Source organism: Bos grunniens, chromosome 22 (genome assembly GCF_055505025.1).
Source record: "Bos grunniens cultivar Pamir isolate PY7600 chromosome 22, Bosgru_T2T1.0, whole genome shotgun sequence".
Taxonomy (NCBI): Eukaryota; Metazoa; Chordata; class Mammalia; order Artiodactyla; family Bovidae; genus Bos; species Bos grunniens.
This window is the reverse complement of record NC_141186.1, coordinates 54951195-54969193: the sequence shown is the minus strand read 5'-3', so window position 1 is coordinate 54969193 and position 17999 is coordinate 54951195. Positions and strand designations below refer to the sequence as shown.

Here is a 17999-nt window from a genome sequence, read left to right as displayed (position 1 = left end):
ATGCACCAGACGGGCTTCCCAGGTGGCGCTAGTGGTAAAGAACCCACCTGCTGATGCAGGAAATGTAAGAGATGTGGGTTCGATCCCTGGTTCAGGAAGATCCCCTGGAGGAGGGCATGGCAACCCGGTCCAGTATTCTTGCTTGGAGAATCCCCCTGGAGAGAGGAGCCTGGCGGGCTACAGTCCATGGGGTCGCAGAGAGTCAGACATGAGTGAAGTGACTTAGCTGGCACACGTGCACCAGGCACCCTGCTGAGAACTTTATATATAGATATATAATTTCAGTTAACCTGACTACAGCCATATCAGGTAGGAAATATTACGATACCCATTTTATAGATGAGTCCTATGTATATGTTGTGTGGTAGCTATGGATGGCAAGCAGATGAAATAAAGCAGGACAGACTCAGTGGGATCCCAGTGAGTGCGAAGGACTGTGGCACACTGGAGACAACTGACGAAGGCAGCTGTTTTTTTAACTGGGTCACGATACACAGAAGGGCTTCCCAGGGCTCTAGAGGCAAAGAACCCACCTGCCAAGGCAAGAGACGTAAGAGACACGGGTTCAGTCCCCAGGTCGGGAAGATCCCCCGGAGGAGGCCCTGGCAACCCACTCCAGTATTCTTGCCTGGAGAGTCCCATGGACAGAGGAGCCTAGCGGGCTACAGTCCGTGGGGTCACAAAGAATCAGACACAACTGAAGTGGTTGAGCAGGTACACACACACACGTACATTAAAGTGGGCAGAGAGCACTTATCTTAATTGTACCATCTGATGATTTTTACACATATTTATACCACCCCAAAAAAATATATATAGAATATTTCTAGTACCGCAAACATTGCTTCTCGGGCATACAATTTTTTTTTTTTTTTAATTCTGCAAAGCTTTTAGAGCCAAGAGGCACCTAAGGAAACATGATGACTAAAATATACTGTGATATCCTGGATGGGATCCTGGAAAAGAAACAGGACTGGAGGTGAAAACTAAAGAAATGTGAAACAAGTATGGGCTTTAGTTAATATTAGCATATCAATATTGATTCACTAATTGTGAAAAATGCACCATACTAATGTAAACTGTTAATAATAAGGGAAACTGGAAGTGGGGTAGGTGAGAACTCCCTGTACTATTCTTAGCAATTTTTTGGTAAACCTAAAACTGTTCTAAAACAAAAAGTTTATTTAAAATTAAAAAAAAAAAAAAAAGGTGTTCTGTAGATATTTAAGGAAAATACATCCATGGACTGGGTCTGGCTGTGTTTGAGCTGCCCGTTTGTGACCTCCAGTGGTCTAATGCCCTTACTTTACAGATGAGGAACCTGGGGCCCCCAACAGGGAGGGCGCTCTTCCAGGGCCCCACACGGGGCCAGTGGCAGAGGCTGGTCCGTGCTCCAGCTGTAAGGGAGGGGCTTGGGGCGTGGGTGCAGGGCGGCCGGGGTCTCCCTGGGTCCTGGGTCCTGGCTGGGGGCCTGCCCCGCCGGAAGCTGCCAGGTGCCACTGGCTTCCTCCCGGGCTCTCCAGGGCTGTCAGTTGGAAACCAGTTTTCCCACTGGCCTCGGCCCCAGAGGGAGTGGTCACGAGCAGTTCCTGTTCTGGGAGCAGGGTGTCGTCTTCCCACTCCCGCCTGTCTCCATGCACCTGAGAGGTGTCCCCATGGCCAGCCCGGGGCCTCGGTTGAGTGTTTGTTGGACAGATGGGTGAGTGAAGACATGAAGGAGGGAAGAAACGAACGGCAGGGGTGGGTGGCTATTTGGAGAGGGCAGTAGGGGAGAGAGGGCCAGGAGTGCAGACCCTGCAGCCAGATGGCCTGGGTCAGACGCTGGACCTGCCGCTCCAGCCACAACGCCTTGGACAAGTCATTTAACCTGTCTGTGCCTCAAACTTCTCATCAGATGGCGGAGCTGATGGTGGCTCCTGTGCCCTACAGGAGTGCAGAGAGGGTTAAAGGAGTCGACTGACATACCAGGGGAGGGAGGGATGCGATAAATAGAGGCCAGGAGAGAAGGAGAGTGGGGGGAGGGGTGATGAGTTTGTTTTCATATTGAGACGTGGAAACCTGGACGAAGCCACAGGACTGGCCAGTGACCCAGAGAAGAGGTTTGGTAGCTTCCCACGGTGATCAGAGCACAGATTCGTGAGCTGGTCTGCCAGGAGTCCAGGCCCAAGGCCCCCCACCCCTTACTATTTTAGCCATGTAGCCTTGGGCAAGAGTAGTAACCTCTGTGTGCGCCCGTATCTTCATCTGTAACACAGGTGTGATTACTGCAGTACTTGTTTCATGAGATTGTCATGAGAATTAAGTAGTTGTCTGGTTATGTGTGTACCCCCTGGGACCTCTAGCATATAATCTTAGTTGCTTGGTCGTGTCTGATTCTTTGCAACCCCATGGGCTGTAGCTCCCCCAGGCTCCTCTGTCCCTGTGATTCTCCAGGCAAGTATACTGGAGTGGGTTGCCATTCCCTTCTCCAGGGGATCTTCCCGACCCAGGTATCGAACCCAGGTCTCCTGCATTGCAGGTGAATTCTTTACCATCTGAGCCACCAGAGGAGCCCCTGGCATATGACCAGTATTTGTTAAATAACTGGGAGAGGTTTTATACCAAAAATCCACTTCCTTCTCTGGAGGGCATTGTCTCACTCGAGAGATGGAGCTCCCGGTGTTGTGAATTCTCTTACCTCCTGAATCCAGGCAGGCAGCTGCCCTTCACAAAGCCAGACATGGTGAGGGCCAAACTGCTGACCGGCTTCCTGTCGCTATGGCCTCCACCCCCTCCGGCCAACCCCGGGGTGAGCAATGCTTGCCATATTTTCAGAGAAGCCAGAAATCTAGATTCTACACACAAGTCCCCAATTTTTAAACATTGGCACTTGGTTCAACTTTATTTTAAGCTCTAAGCCAAACAAACAAATGTATTTTAAGCTGGCTGCTCTCCTGAGCCGTTGGTTTACAGCTTCCACCCCAGTCTAGCCCTGCCAGCTGGCTTTCTTCTATTATTCTTGCCCTGTGTTTTAGAGAAAAGGAAACTGAGGCACAGAGAGACACAGCCCTGGGAAGCCAACAGCACCACCATCTTTGCAGATGAAGAACCTGAGGCTCTGGGAGGTCACGTCCACATGGGGACCTGAGCCCGAGCACTCCCCGTTACCTGCCTGAGCCTCCAGCTTCCTCGTCTGTAAAAGGAGGTTCAGGACACCCATCCCGGGGCTGCTGTGAGGATCGGTGAAGGCACGGCTTGGAGGGTGCACTGTCAGCTGCGAATCCCAGGCAGACGGGCAGCAGTGGTGTGAGTCCTGCAGAGGCCTGATCCCATTCAGGATTCAGGGTGTTTGGGGAGCAAGAGCTTCGGAGGAGAGTTATTCCAAGTGTCTTTTCCTTGGGTGGGTTCCAAAACGCGTCTCCTCTCTCCGTCTGACAAGTGTAGAGCTGGCCTCAGCAGAGGCTACGCCTAAAACAAGCAGCTTCCAGTGCAGTGACCTGGGAAGCAGAGGGAGGTGGGCATGATGGCCGCAGGGCGGACAGGGTCATGCAGAAGGTCTCAGGACTACAGCATCAGGTGGATGTGGGATCAAATCCTGGCTCTTCCACTTCCTAGCTGAGCAACCTTCAACCTGCTAGCTAAGCCCTCTGAGCCTCGCGCAGAGGATGGTTATGATGGGGGAGCTGAGCCCGGGTGCTGACAAGCACAGCGCGAGGATCCACTGACATCCCATGAGACAAGTATCAGGTCCAAGGCTGGGGCAGCAGACCTTACGGGGGATGGAGTGGGGAGCAGGACAGAAATCAGCCACAGGGCCAGGGTGGGGAGAAGGGTCGCTCCTGAACCCAGGAAGGGAAGACGGCTCAAGCAGGATTTAGCAGGACACACACCCTGGGAAGGAACGTCAGCCAAGTAGGGCTTAGCAGGGCATGCACACTGGCCCATGAGTAGCTGCGGGGCAGGCGCTCTGCGTCCCGGTGGCCTGGCTCCCAACCAGGGCACAGACTAGATTTTACAAACTGAATTACGCATCCAGTTTCCTTTCTGCCTCAAACCCGCCCATTTAATTCCCCGAGTCCTGCCATCTCCAACCCCACCACCCGCCTCTGTGAAGCGTGGAAGCACATGGGCTCTGGTGTCAGACAGATGGGGGTTCAGATCTGCCCCGTCTGGCTGAGTAGCCTCGGGCGGGTTACCTCCCTTCTCTGACCCTCCGTTTCCTCTTCTGTAAATGGGCTGGTCCTGCCCCTCCCCCCGGCAGGGTTCACATAGGAGAGGCTGTGTGGGAAAGCACCTCGCGTGGTCCTGGCACACAGTCAGCATTACGACAGTGGCAGTGGGCAATGCCACCTATCCCTTCCCGGCGTAGCACGTGTCTACTCTGTTTTTAAGCAGAATAGGAACAGAACCCCAGGGCGTTCGTGATTTGTCTTTACAGCTCAGATGACACAGCCTAAGCACCTAGGCTGGCCAGGTCAGCGAAGAGGGAGTGTCACCCCTGTTCCCAGCGTCTCTGTACACAATTCCCACCCTGCTCTGATGTTGATTGGACGTGGTGCGCTTAACAAGGTCCATAAAGTACCTCGAAAATGAGCATCAGAGAGCAAATCCCTGGAGACCAAGAGATAAACCACCCTCGGGGACTAAAACACACACCCACAAGGGCCAACAGCATCCTCTGGCCGTGGCGATGTGAGAGTTCATCAGAGTCTATGAACGTCCTCAGGCTGAGAGTTCATGAGTGTGGGCTTTGTGGTCCCAGCTCCGACGTCTTACTCTTGAGAATGGTCTGGAAACCCTGCAGCGTTGCTCAGCTGACTCTTGATGGGTCCTTCTCCTGCATATCCTGGTCAGGCTGTGTTCCTGAAAGGTGGCGCTGGCTCTGATCCCCGCAGCAGGAAGCCCACAGAGCTTCGGCCGGTGGGGGCTGGACCCAGAGAGGGACCCCCTACCCATTTGGGATGTGTGTGCCCTTGAGGCCTGAAGCTGGCAAGGGTCTCGGGCCAGACCCTGTGTGTGCCTGGCTCACGCGCACTTACCCTACATTCAGTGCAGACCCTGTTCTATGAGCCTTCCCCTCAGAACTGGGAACAGGGTTCGCCCTGTTACTAGCTGGGAAATCCTGCTTTAATGCCCAGCACTGTTGGAGGAGCCCCATGGCCACCAGCAAGGGCCTCAAAGAGACTATCTGCAGCCCCTGGGCCTCGGTGCCAACCCCTGAGCCCCTGGTGATATGTTACTTGGAAAAGTCACCACACAGTTTGGTCCAATGTAATCACAGCATAGCTGGTATCAGGTTCCATCAGTTCAGTTCAGTTCAGTCATTCAGTCGCTCTTTGCAACCCCATGAACTGCAGCACGCCAGGCCTTCCTGTCCATCACCAACTCCAGGAGCTTGCTCAAACTCAATGTCCATTGAGTCGGTGATGCCATCCAACCATCTCATCCTCTGCCGTCCCCTTCTCCTCCTGCCTTCAATCTTTCCCAGCATCAGGGTCTTTTCCATTGAGTCAGCTCTTCACATCAGGTGGCCAAAGGATTGGAGCTTCAGCTTCAGCATCAGTCATAGGCAATAATCATTCTGCAACCATCATTTTTGGGCTTCCCTGGTGGCTCAGACAGGAAAGAATCTGCCTGCAGTGCCGGAGACCAGGGTTTGATCCCTGGGTCGAGAAGATCCCTTGGAGATGGAAATGGCAACCCACTCCAGTATTCTTGCCAGGGGGATTCCATGGGCAGAGGAGCCCGGTGGGCTAGAGTCCGTGGGGTTGCAAGAGAGACACGACTGAGGAACTAACATTTTCCACTTCACTTTCAGTCGCAACGTTAAGGCACAATCCCTGCCCCACTCTTGACCTCTCCAGCCCATCTCTTTCTGTGTGTTACTTTGGGTTTCTCTCCACTCACCTCCCACGGGCATCCGGGGGCTCACCCGACCCCCATCACCTGCACAGCTGGGCATCCAAGCTTACAGCCAGCCCCTACCCCCTCTCACTGCCTGCTCCAGCCCTGGCTCCTGCACCCAGCCTCTCCCTCCGGGCCCCCGAGCTAATTACAGGCTTCCCTCGATCATTCTAAGGAAAAGCTAATTAAATCAGGGTCAGCCATCAATTTCCTGGCTAAGGACAGGCAACCCGAGCCCTCTCCTCCCTTCCAGGATTCCACAGACTCTGATTCTGATCTGACTCCACTCCATGGCAGCAGCTTTAGCTTGAGTCTGAGAACAGGGTTCACCTCTCAGGGCTGATGTGAGGATGAGCAGCAGGACAGGACACCTCCCCCTTTGCTCCTCTACCCTGGGTCAGGGCGCCACGGCAGGAGCAGGTCGGCGGGGGGTGGGCCTGAAGGACTGGGGTGCAGCCAGAGCCGAGGAGGTGAGGTGGGTGGCAGTGTCTCCCGGGTAACATAAAGCGGCCGTTGTGGAGCAGGGGCTGAGCCAACGTCTGTTGAATGAAGGAGTGACTACAGAGCGCCTGGCCCCGTGCTGCTTCCAGAGCACACAAAATGATAGTCGTTCTCTTGTCCTTCCTGGAAAACCCTCGTTTGTAACTATACACACTCTTGGGGAAAGGTGTATATGCTTTTGTGAATACGCTTGGTGTGAATACACTTATTGTGTGTGTTCCCCCTTTGACATGAGAGGGTGAGAGAGGTCAGGAGTGGGTCGTGGCTGTAGGGATGGAACTGAGGGGTCCTCTCCCATCGCATGAGCTTCTTGTATCTGGGCCTCAGCATTCCCTCTGTAGAGAGGGCCCCCGGACTCGAGTCCCACCTGTGATCCCCAGCCCCATCCTGCTTTGTACCCTAGTTAGCCGTGTCCTCCTAACCTCTCAGGGCCCTCGTGTCCGGGACCAGCGTGTGGCCATCATTATTTGTGTACTCAGTGGCCACTTGACTGCAGACAGTGAGGGACACGGTCAGCTAACTAAGGAGACCCCCAAAGGCAGATAACGCATGGGGGCTAAGGACCCACGTCACGTGCCAGGCTCAGCAGAGCGCTGGGGGACACAGGCTCTAGAGTCTGGTTTGAATCCCAGCGAGCTGTGTGATCTCAGGCAAGTTACCTAACCTTTCTGTGCTTCCGTTTTCTCCTCTGTGAAATGGGCATGAGAGAGTAACGTCCCTCACAGGGTTGTCGTAAAGACTTTAGGCGAGTTCACTGACTGCTCATCAAAGCCCAGCTTAGCCCATATGATGGTGCCTGTTTTATAGATGAGGGTCGGATAGGAGGAACTCCCTGGCCCCGGTTGCCCACAGTGAGGTCCCAGCTCCCTGGCTCTGTCCAAAGGGGGAAGGTCTGACAGCGCCTGTCAGGACCAGCAGGGCTGGGACAGCACAGAGGTACCGAGAGAGGAGCCGGGCCTCCCTCAGAGCCGCAAGCCGCGTCCAGAGGTGGCTATAAATACGAGAGGCGAGGGGCTTTCTAACTAGGCCAGGAATGTGTGCTAATCATTGAGGTCACCCGGGCCGCGGCAGCTCTCTTCTGAAAAAAGGTGTTTCCAGGAGTGAGTTGTCCCCAAGAGTGGAGCCGAGGAGGGGGAGGGCAACAAGTGTGTCCCAGCGAGGGGCTTGCTGGCACCGGGCTCATGTCATCCGGGAGGGCCAACCCCAGGAATGCCTCTCCTGCCCGTTGTGGTCCCTGAAAAACCCTCCTGCAACTCAGATCAGATCGATGGCCTCAAACCCACCCACCGGCCGAGGCCACAGCTGCGCTTCACCAAGGGCAGGCGCAGGTCGCTTTCTGGGGAGTGGGCACTTATTTTATTGTTTGGGGAGAAACACAAGTGGCAATGCCTAAGGCTGTACTGAGAAGGCTGTGCGTGTGTCAGCTGTGCTGACTCTTTGTGACCCCGTGGACTGTAGCCTGCCAGGCTCCTCTGTCCTGGGCTCCCCAGGCAAGAATAGTGGAGCTGGTTGCCATTCCTTTCTCCAGGCGATCTTCCTGACCCAGGGATCAAACCCAGGTCTCCCGCACTGGAGGCAGATTCTTTCCCATCTGATCCACCAGGGAAGCCCAAGATGCTGTATACTTTTTTAAAAGGGAGTGGATTTAAAGAAGAATGTGAAGTGTGTGCTAAAACCCATGGAGCTGGCGAGCATCATTCTTGACAGGTACAGGCTTCTGGTCCTCAGGCAGACTGCTAGTCTCCCCCACCCGCTGTGGGGTTCCAGTGGTCTCGGCCACTCTCACCCCACAGCCCAGCCCCGCCCTCCCCAAACATCCCAGGCACTTGCACCCGGCCCCACCTCCAGTCTCACTGTACCCACTGCCTGGAGTGCCTCTCCCACCCACTTTTCCTGGCGAGGACCAGGAAAAATGAGGTCTTCTCTGGGACCTCCCCCAGGCTGCTGTAAGCCCTTGTCCATCCACAGCCATTCCCTGCCTGTGTGAGAGTCACCGAGGCTGGGACCATGGCTCCCCCAGCGATGGGAAAAGTAGACTCTAAGGGGTTTCTGTCCTACCTGCTCTGCCCAGCTTACTGCCTGGAGCCGACCCAGGAGGGAGACACAGGTCACATCCGGCAGCCATCAGGGCCTGGTGCCAGTCCATGCATGTGCCAGTCCGTGTCCCCGTCAGGTGGGGACCCCAACTGTCCTTCTCCCGCTGGGTGGCAGCTGGGGCATGGAGTCAGTGAGTTCCCTCCATGTAAGCGCACATGCCTGCCATATTGTTACCACTCCACAAACACTGCCCTGATTATTAGCATCCTCAGCACAACTGCCATCACCAGGGGCCAGTGGATATTCGGTAAGGGAGTCCACAGTGGTACAGGGTGGAAGGGAAGGAAACAAGAACAGGGTATCTTTGCCCTTTGGACTGGGGCTTCCCAGGTGGCCTTAGTGGTAAAGAACCCACCTGCCAATGCAGGTAGATGTAAGAGACGCGGGTTCCATCCCTGGGTTGGGAAGGTCCTCTGGAGGAGGGCCTGGCAACCCACTCCAGTGTTCTTGCCTTGGAGAATCCTAAGGACAGAGAAGCCTGGCGGGCTTCAGTCCGTACATCCGTACAGGGTCGGACCCAACTGAAGTGACTTAGCACGCATGCACTTAGGATCAGGAGAAAGTTCTCAGCACCTACTGACTCCGCCCCTCTCGTTTTGAACTCGGGCAAACTGAGACCCTGGAACCGGGGCCCAATCTCCTGCTGCTCCACCGCCATCTCCCTCCTCAGGGCTGGGGAAGGCGGTGACTGCAGCCGGGCGGGCTCACCTGCCCAGTGAGACACCGCAGGCCTCCCGAGCTGCCCAGCAAGACCCAGGGAGGAATTCCAGGGTCTGCGGCAGCATGATTTTCACTTCACCCGGGCAGTGAATCAAAAGCCTCGGTCTTTGAAGACTCCTCCAATAGGTAGGAGCAGATGCGACCTTTGTCATTTGTTATTTTTAGCCGAGCAGGCAGGGAATGATAAAAACCTGTACGGGAGCTGACTATAAATAATCTGCCTGTGACGTGTTTTTTGTTTTTTGTTTTTTCCTTAACACATCTAAAAATTGTAGATCTCAACAAGCATTGCCCTTCAAAGCAGAATCACAGTGTTAGCATGGCACTTTACAACCAGGGCCGGTCTCGCCCCAGCTATGGCTGGGGATCACAGTGAAAGTCCCTGGGGCAGACTTCTCCCCATCCTGCAGATGAGGGGACAAGAATGAGCCAGGCCAGGGGAGCCGTGGGCATGTGCCTGACCCGTGACAAGAGCCTGATTTGTATCACTGCCCTCGGCGAGGGGTCTCCGAGAGGCCGAGTAGCTTGTCCGCAGTCACAGGGGGAAAGGGTCCGAGCCAGAACCACGTCGGGGCCACCTGGCTCCAGATGCAGTATTCACTGGCTGCTAGTGGGCTTCACGGGGCTGGAGGAAGAAGAAGTGGTTGTGCAGGGATCAGAGGAGTGGGTGCCGGGTGTCGTGGAATGAAAATTCTGAGCGAGAAGGTGGTGGCCGGGGTGCTGGAGGCTGAGAAGAAGGCTGTGAAGGTTCAGAAAAGGTGGCGAGGAAGAGAGAAGGTAACTAGCCGCCAGCCGCATAGGGCTGGACCTCACCAGGCTCCCCTCACCTGGCACTGAGGTCCCTTTGGGCGGAGCGGCCATCCATGGCCAGCCCTGTGGCAGGGAGTGAGAGACCCAAGAGTGGGTTGCCAGCACTGGGGTGCATGAGGGCGGCCAGGTGGCGGGAGAGGAGCAGGTGGGAGGGAACCAGGGCAGAAGGGGGTCCCGAGACCCCGAAGGAACACAATAAAGGCAAGCAGTGTGGCGTCCTGGCCTGGGCCTGGGGGTGAACTGGGGAACGTGCCAGACCGGCTCACAGGGAGGCAGGTGCCCTGCTGTGCAGCGTTTGCTGGTGTCTGTGGGGCAGATGCAGATTGCAGACCACCAGTGTGCAGTGGCCATACCCACGTGCAGTCCATGTGCCAGTCCACCCGGGGCAAGACTGCTCCATGCCAACCTGCAGGGAGGGATACGTATGCCCCTCTTGCTTCAAGGAAAGAGAGGGGGCCTTGTGCACCCTTTTAAGCTACTGTTAACTGTGGATGGGTGATGTGTTTCATACACAGTATCTCAGTGAATTCTCAGCACAATCCTCTGAGCTCGACATTATCTCTATCCTCCTGATGAAGAAACTGGGGCTCAGAGAGGTGAAGTGACTTGCCCAAGGTCACGCAGCCAGTGAGTTATGGCGTCTGGGTTTGAACCCAGGGGTGTGTGAGTTCAGAGCCCATACCCGAGCTGGAAACCGCTCGGCCTCCAGCCCCCAGGGTAGTTCTGGGAGCTGAGTGGAGGTTGGATTTTCAGGCAGGAGGTTATGGGGTTCCTGTGTGGGGCTGGCAGCTGAGAGTCCTAACCAAGGCCCAGAGGAGATGGTTGCTACCCTTGGGTAGTGTCCTGGGACAGGACCACCCCTTGGGGGAGGTCCTGAGAGGTTGGAGACAGCCCCACGTGGGTGGGGCCCTAAGTAACCCTCACTAAGGCAGAGGTACCACTCAGCACCCAGGACTCCGCAGACCCTCCCTCCCCGCTTCCTTCTTCTCCATCTGCCCCAGGAGCTGTCATCATGCCAGCAGGCATGTGGCACGTGTTCAGTTCGCGCTGAAGAAGTAAGCCAGCGATACCTTCCGGTTCTCTCTCATTTTGTTTGAAATCAGTCACCAGAATTCCTGTGCCTAAAATTGGTATCACCTTGCAGGAAAGAGATGGAGAAGCAAGCCAGGCTTTGCTGAGCACCTACTATGTGCCACAAGCATACATGTTAGCCATTCATGCTTCCTGACACTCTCACAATTGCAAGACTTGGTATTCCCATTTCACAGGTGTAGAAACTGAGGTTCAGATTGGTCAAATGACTAACTCAAAGCTACCCACCAGTAAGTGGAAGTGCTGGGGTTCAATCCCATGTCTTTGACCCCCAAGCCTCTGATCCACTCTTCTCTGCTGTGCTGTGACCACCACCACCCCCCAAACCCACCAAGAAAGAAACAGCAGCCCTTGTCCAAGAAGTTGCTTACAGTTTGTCAAGACTGGTCTATTTTCTTCTTGGATTTTTCTTCATGGCAAACTGGCCCCTGGGGTTAGCAGAGCAGGAGGCTGGGGGAGAGGAGGGCGGGCTCGGGAGACCGGAATGCCCCCTGGCTCACAGCAGTTAGTCCCACCTCGGCCAGCTCCTGGTCCAGGGTTCTCTGCACCTCCCGGGGAAGCCTGTTGGTGGCCCTGGAGTGAGATGTTGGCCCAGCCTTGAGAGCAGTCCCATCCACAGAGGCCCACAGATGCAGGGTGTTCACAGGGTGGCCTGGCCCCTATGCAGGTGCTCTCAGACCCCTAATCTGATGAAGGCGGGTGTGGATCAGGAGGCCCTACGAGACGACAGGAGAGATTTCTTAAAGGGTTAGAGGCTGCCCCGGAGCCAGTACACACTCAGCTGCAGGTGTCCAAGGCACCCAGCTGCCTGCCTAGGCCTGCAGCTCCCCCCGCCCCGCCACCCCGCCTTAAAATGGAAGGTTAGGCTTACGGAGGGGCAGGGCAGCACTTTCCAGCCCCGACAGGCCCCGATTCCACACGAACCAGCTCCACAGGCAGGTCCCAGAGAGAACTCCCTCTGGGACAAAGCGGGACGCCCCTATGGGGACGGCTTTGGAGGCCATCAGCCCACCTCCCTTTTCAGCCCACCTCTGACTCCACACAGCTCACTTCCACCCTGCTCCCTTGGGCCACTTGCTGGACACGCCTAGCTGCGCCCAAGCATCCCCCAGGCCTCTAGCAGGGTAGGAAGACGTCTGAGTTCAAATCCCAATGCCACTTACTGAACAACCTTGGCCAAGGTCCCTGACCTCTCTGTGCCTCAGTTTTTATCATCTGTAAAATGGGGATAATAGTCAGAACTACCTTAAAGAGTGAGAATTAAATGAGCCCAAACATGATCATTTTTTAGAACAAACATACTCAGTATTTAGTAATCATTGTTCGGCCAATGTCACCTCATTAGTACGATTTATGACTCATAGTAATACTGTCTCTTCTGCCCAGCAGGGCAAGCATCAGAGCCCTAGCAGGAGCACTGAACTAAAAGTACTGAGCTCAAAGCTCCCATCTCAGTCGCCTATGACTCCGGGGGTGGGGGCCCCCACTTCACCTCTCCTGGTCTGTTTCTCCTCCTGTCGGGTGGCTCCCCTCCCCTCCCAGCACATGTGGGAGTCTGCATGTGTCTGTTGGATGTGTTTTTCCTCCCGGTCGACGCTAGTGTGTCCCTAGCCCAGGGTCTGCCCCGGTCCCAGTTTGTTGAGTGAACACATTCCCTGGGGAAGGCGGGTGACGTGCAGTGTGGCTGTCCCGTGACACTGTGCAATTCTCTCCGGCGGCAGGCCCTTGCCATGGGCCTGATGTTCCTCATCCCATTTAATTAATTCTTCAAACCTAAGGTCCCTCCTATTCCCAGCTTCTAAGATGGGAAGGGGCTCATCTGCTTCAGTCCCCCTTTGCATCCAAAGGCAACGAGGAAGTGCCAGAATACTGGAGTGGGTAGCCTTTCCCTTCTCCAGGGGATCTTCCTGACCCAGGAGTCAAACCCAGGTGTCTCGCATTGCAGGCGGACTCTTTACCAGCTGAGCCACAAGGCAAGTCCCTTTCAAAGGTCCCTCCTATTCCCAGCATTCTGTAACTGGTCCACAAGCCCTACCCCCACCGCAAGCCCCTTGCCTACTCTCCCCGGCTAGCAATCCAGCTGCCTCTGTACCCCTCGAGAACGGCTAAACCCTTTCCAGCCTCAGGGCCTTTGCACATGCCGTTCCCCTTGCCAGAAACACCACTTTTTACCTAGTGAGCTCCTGCTCAGTCGCCACCCCCTCAGGGAGACCTTCTTCAGCTCCTCCCTCACTCCTACCAGACGTTCCTGCCTAAGGCGCTCACAGCCTCTGCTCCTTCATCGCAGACCCCTTTTACATGCAGGTCGGTTTGTGTGGTCCTTTCATTTCACGGCTGTCTCTAAACCCTCCTGAGAGTGGCTACCATGGGCTTTTCTGTTCACCGCTGTATCCTCAGCACCTAGCAAGGAGCCTGACAAGTGGGGGGCATCAGCATATCTTTGTTGAACAAATGAGCAGTCAGGGAGGCAGGAAGCAGATAGTGCTGTGTGCCTGTTTTACAGATAAGGAGCCTGAGGCCAGAGAGATGGGGAGGAGCGGGATTTGCCGAAAGTCACACAGCCCATCAGGGTGGAGCAGGACTGGGGCTAGTCCATTGGGCTCAGGTGCCCAAACTCAGTGTACCCACCCCTACTTCCTTGCCGCCTTTGCATGCAAGAGGGGACTGAAGCAGAGGAGCCCCTTCCCATCTTAGAAGCTGGGGACTTGAGTGACAGGTCAAGAAGGGGGGCTTCCGTTCTGCTGAAAGCCTTGGCAGCTTGGAAAGCTCCTAAGGGTGAACCCCCAAGCCCACCACCCTTCCACGAGCCTTCCAGAAGAGATCTGAGTTCTGACTCTGGCTCCAGCTGTTTAGTCCTGGACTAAACACCCTCCCCATTCTCCAGGTCTTAGTGTTCTCATCAGTAAAACCGGAGCGATCCTCTCCACATAGCAGGTCAGCTGTGGGTACCTAGACTGTGCGCTGGCACAAAGGAGAGCACTCACACACAGCCCACGTGGCCCCCACAGCCAGCCTTTCACTGTGGCGAGCCACAGGCCACGTTCACGGCTGAACTTCTCACTGGTCACAACCCCAGCCGTGCGTCCAGTTTCCCTGTCCCTCAGCAGGCAGGCCTCTCAGCTTGGAGCATCTCAGTTGTCACCCCTCTGACCTTGTCCTTTTTCCCTGCTGGGTCAGGGCAGCCTCCTGGGTGGGAAGACGTCCACAGAGGTCACAGACAGTGCTCAGTTCAAATGCTCGATCCTGTTCCACACAGCTGTGTCCCCTTAAGCGAGCTACTCACCCGCTCTGGGCTGCTGCTTCTCCTCTAAACTGAGGCCTGAGAACACTAAATTCTCCTGGGGTGGTGACGAGGAGTAAAATGGTAGCTCTTGTGTTAAGTGCCTGGCACACAGTAGGGGCTCAGCAAATAACAGATTTTCTTCCCTCTTCTCCTGACATTCCTGGATTCACCATCCCCACTCTCTCTGTTTTTCTTCTTTCTCCTCCTCTTCTTCCTCCAGGGAGTCAGTCTTCCAGTAGAAATGAAAAAAAAAAAAAATATATATATATATATATATACACACATACACACAAATAAATGTTAAATAGGGACCCCAGCACAGTACCTCACATTCAGTGAAGGCTGAATACATATTTGATGACTGAATAATCCAAAGAAATGAATTACTAATGGTGAGATGTCAGGCTGTGGATATCTAGGAGAGAGCATTTAGGGACAAGGGCTCTTCCCTGGGGGCATAACTCACCTTGAGTCCAGGCCCGGGCTGAGGCATCCCAAGCCTGTTGACACATCTCTGGACAGGGTATCCGAGGGAAGTTGGGGGTCTTCCTTTCCCCTTCCCAAGATGGGCAGGCAGAGGGAATCCCATTCATTGACCCATTCAGGACATAGCAACCTTTAATCAGGACCTCCAAGCAAGCCCAAAGAATATTTCCAGAGCCATAGAGAGATGCAAATGCCAGTTTAAAACCACCAGGGGAATTGCATTTTCATTCAACAAACCTGTATTCATCAGTTCAATCAATATTTATTAAGGCTGTGTGCCCAGTGCTCGGGATACAATAGGCAAATGAGACTTCTTCCCTATCCCCAAGGAACCCGGCCCCCCTGCTCCGTGATGAACAAGACAGATATACATAAAAAAATTAATTACAATGACTCTATTGGTGGGGAAGTGGGGGAGGCAGAGATGATGGAGAAGAAATCAGGGAAGGCTTCCTGGAAGAGGAATTGCTGGAGCTGAGTTTGAAGGATGAGTAGAAGTTCTCCTGGCAGATCAGACAGTGCACGCGGAGACACAGAGGCATGGAAATGCAGGGGTGTGTTTCAGAAGCAAGAAGGGCTTGATATACAGAAGATAAGAGGAGGGGTCTGGGACAGTCATCCAGGCCTCATAAGCCGTGATCAGGAATTTAGGTTTTATGCTGAAGGCACAGGGAAGCCAAAGAGGGGTTTAGAGTAATTGAGGGAGGGCCTTAGAGTGCAGGGGGTGGGTAAGCCAGAGGAGGATAGCAGGGGGAGACCAAGGTGAGGAGGCAGGATGAGCAGATGGGAGTGGGCAGTATATAAATATTTGTGCATTAACACGGTCACATTAACCTGAAGGATGAACAGGAATGAGACCGTGGTTTCCCAAGCCCGGAAAAGGCTGCCTCCCCCAGGGAGTCTTCCCAGAGTAGCTTTTGACTCACCAGGCTCTGTTCTATCAGATGGGAAAGTCCCCACTCCCTAATTAGCCCCTATTCCTGGCCTCATGGTTGGGGGGTGCAGTCAGCCATGGCTGCATACCTGCTCCACTCTGCTGGAGGGTCAGGGTAGGTCCTCTGAGGTGTTCAGATGTGTGGGAAATTCAGGTCCCGCATGACTTCCTGGGTCGGGTTTACGCTCACCTCCCACAGACCCTGGGCTCAGCATGGGGCCTCACGCAGCCCTGTTTCAGGCCCAAGTTCCCCTACTCACTCTATGACCTGGGACATCGTTTCACCTTTCTGAACCTCAGTTTCCTCATCTGTAAAATGGGGGTGGGGGGATAAAAATAGGATCTACCTCCCAGAAAGGGCTTCCTAGGTGGCAGTAGTGGCAAAGAACCCGCTTGCCAAAGCAGAAGACATTAAGAGGCGTGGGTTCGATCCCTGGGTCAGGCAGATCCCCCAGAGGGGGGCATGGCAATCCACTCCAGTTTTCTTGCCTGGAGAATCCCTGGCAGGCTATGGTGCATAGAGTCACAAAGAGCTGGACACGACTGAAATTGGGTTAGCACTCAGGATTTGGCAAATCTCACAACAGGGGAGACACCCAGTAGGACGTCAGTATGAATGGCAGCTGGAGTAGCCAGGGGCCAGGCCTGCACCCTCCTTACTGAGGGAGCAAGACCCGGGGGGAGGCCGGGAAGCAGGGACCCGGGTTTGCAACTCAGCAGGGCTGACTGGGCTTTCAGAGTCCTGGAGGCTGGCCCTGCCCAGGCCCCGCCGGTGGCATCTGAGGACCATCATTCGCCAGTGGGACGAAGGGCTACATGAGGCCCACTCCCCCACTTCTTTTCCTGGTTGGGAAAAGAAGCTGACCCCTGTGTTTTTTCTATGAACAACAGCTGCCATTCACTCTAGCGTGCAGACCTGCCAGATAGGTATTACTGTCCCCGTTGTGCAGATGAGAAAATGGGGACCCAGGGAGATTGAGTCACTTGCCCAGAGTCACACAGCTGGTAAATGAAGGAGCCAGGATCTGAACTCTGCTTTGTCTGACCACAAAGCCTCAGCCCAAGACCAGGTTGTCTCAAGGGACTTTTGGACCTTGGTGGGAGTGGATGGAGGACCCCAACGTGGTCGAGGGAAGAGTTAGGCCACGCTGGGCCACGAGGCCTCCTAACATTCTGTGGCCCCTTAAAGACCAGGGGCCTCGGAGAGTCTGAGTCATGGGCCTCAGAGCTGGGTGGCTTGAGGCAAGGACAGATGGATGGGCTCAAATCTCGAGTGGCACAGATCTGGGTTCGAATCTGAGTTCTGGCCCTCCCTGGCCCTGTAACTCCTAAGCAAGTCATTCGAAATCTCCAGGCCTCAGTTTTCTCCTGTAAAATGGGAAGAAGCCCAAACTCTCCATGAGTGATTAGTAAGACAAGGCAGGGATGGCAGGGGCCTTTGGAAATAGCTTCTCATCCCCCAAAGGGCCCAGCCAGCAGCTCCTTGTGATGGCAGCTGCCCCAGGACCCCGGGCCAGACTTCAGAAAGCCACAGAGAGCCTGTTACCTTCCAGAAGGGACACAGCGGGCCTCAGACTGCATCCCACTCTGCCTCCCTAGACCTGTCTGGACCTACCTTGTCAGCCTCCCCTGTGAAAAATGCCTGGGCCAGGCTCCCACCCTCATCCCTGGGTGGACGGACCCTCTCCACTTCCCCTGTCTTTTCGGCCCTGGGATCTGCCCCCGGGGAGAAAACTGGCCACCTAAACACCAGTTGAAATCCCACTGGAACCGCTCTCCCCTGAACCCTACCCTGTTTCTCAGATCTTCCCCCAACCCTGACCTCAAGCCGTGTTCCCCACAAGCGAGATCATACTGGAGGCAGAAGCTATGGGCACTCCTCCTGGCTGGCCCCTGCCTCTCTCTCCCACTTCCCTGTAGGTGACCCTGACCTGTCATTTCCAACCTTCCCAGAGTTGCAACACTAGTTCCATTGTTTGTCTGATTTCACAACGCCTCTGCCTGTCCAGTACCTCCTACCCCCAACATATCCTGGAAGGACAGGCCAGATGCCCCAGGTGTGTCTGCTGTCAGAGGGGGAGGCAAAGGGGGCCAGGGATGAATGTCTGTGGCCAGATTTCACGCTTAGGAATGACCTTGGTGAGCCCCAGACACCTTTTTTCTTGAGGCTTCAGTTTGCTCAGCTATAAAACA

The 17999-nt window shown here is 54.9% G+C and overlaps 1 protein-coding gene across 1 annotated transcript in view; it reads left to right on the top strand.

The window, feature by feature from the left end:
* Positions 1 to 1681: 1681 nt before the first annotated feature.
* The window catches only part of ATP2B2 (ATPase plasma membrane Ca2+ transporting 2), a 195062-nt gene continuing 178744 nt past the window's right edge, over positions 1682 to 17999 (top strand). The window contains exon 1 of the mRNA XM_086368496.1: positions 1682 to 1699. The gene's annotated coding sequence lies outside the window, so the exon portion shown is untranslated. The remainder of the gene's footprint in view (positions 1700 to 17999) is intronic.